At 42.2% G+C, this 1,314-nt stretch overlaps 1 protein-coding gene across 3 annotated transcripts in view; it reads right to left on the bottom strand.

Moving 5' to 3' along the window:
- Nucleotides 1–984, bottom strand: part of ogdha (oxoglutarate dehydrogenase a) — a 24,157-nt gene extending 23,173 nt beyond the window's left edge. For 2 of the 3 annotated variants that reach the window (XM_008336447.2, XM_008336444.2), the window contains exon 1: nucleotides 850–984. The gene's annotated coding sequence lies outside the window, so the exon portion shown is untranslated. Of the gene's footprint in view, nucleotides 1–6; nucleotides 179–849 lie in introns of those variants that run through there. The other variant, XM_008336446.3, reaches the window with a different exon arrangement.
- Nucleotides 985–1,314: the final 330 nt, after the last annotated feature.

Genomic DNA, 1,314 nt, shown 5'->3' with positions numbered 1-1,314 from the left:
ACTTACCAACACGTGTGGCTTCTATGCTACAATACAAATACCCATTAAAAAGGTCAGTGTTTCAGGAATTTTCTTGAAAACCTTGAGGTCTAAAAACGTCGAGTCTAACTTTGGTTATTTTCCAGAGTTGCATGACTGAGAAACGGAAGAGTCTCCGAGTGTCTCCTCAGCTGTGGTTTGTGTGTTTTGACCTTGTTGAGAGTCTTTCCACTCCCTGTATCCACTCCTAGTCAGCCCGGCAAAGACCAGCCCCTATCGCTCACTACCGCACCCTCTGATTGGCTCTTCGAAAGGAGTCCCGCCCAGAAATGGGCCAAAGCCGACTGTCATTTGACGCTGCGACCGTCAATCATGATGCCCTTTCAGAAGTCATGGTATTTTGTAAAACAGCGTTTCATCAAAACATTGAAAAAATAATTTTAATTAAATCGTGAACTGCCACACAAAAAGCTTTATATCCGACATGATTAATTAAAAACATGAATTATATCTGGTTCAAAACGCCGCTACTTGTTTTCGTAATTACCCCTAGTAGCATGTAGGCTAGGGGCTAAATGGGTGGTAATTAGCCCCAAACGAATCAAATTACATGATCTTAATTCACCGTCTTAGTCCAAAAAGAGCGCGCGTAGTACAAACGACTGACGAAATGACTTAAGCAGGCGTTACCACATTGTCCCGGCTGAGCTACTTCACCTTACTTTAACTAGTCGGTGTTAGCACGCCGCTAATGCTAACCAGGCGCTACCAGTGTCTCTGCTTCTCAAAAAAGATTTTCTTTTCGAAACTCAAGCACTTCGCCGTAGCAGAATTTCCCCGAAGACGCTGCCACAAGTTCCAGTCACTAACCTCGATAAAGCGTTGCGGCGGCGGCGGCTCCTTATTCAGCCTGTAAGCCGGATGCCCTTCGCCTCTCCCGGTGAAGAGATGACAACTGTAGCCGCGTAGCCTTGAAGCGAGGCCTGCGTGGAAGTGACGCAGCTGTCGTGACGTCACACCCCACAACAAGAGAGCGGATCCTACTGTTTTACTAAGATTATTACATACACTAATAATAATAACAGTAGTAATAAATGCTTATTTTCCTATAATATAAGGGATTTTAACGTGTTTTGCACGTTGTAGAAATGCGTATTTAATACTTTATTACTTACATATTTTAAAAAATAACAAACGAAATAAGAACAAACATAAAATACGCTCACAGACGTACAAAACGTGCGCACGTACATTAAGAAATTAGTTCCAAATTAGACCAAGCTTTTCCCTGACACCGAGAGAGTTTATTTTAAATTGAAATAAAATAAAGTTAAA

The sequence above is a fragment of the Cynoglossus semilaevis genome, chromosome Z (genome assembly GCF_000523025.1).
Source record: "Cynoglossus semilaevis isolate Cse_v1.0 chromosome Z, Cse_v1.0, whole genome shotgun sequence".
In the NCBI taxonomy this organism is placed as follows: Eukaryota; Metazoa; Chordata; class Actinopteri; order Pleuronectiformes; family Cynoglossidae; genus Cynoglossus; species Cynoglossus semilaevis.
Note: the sequence above shows the minus strand (reverse complement) of the source record. Positions and strands in the feature narration are given on the sequence as shown.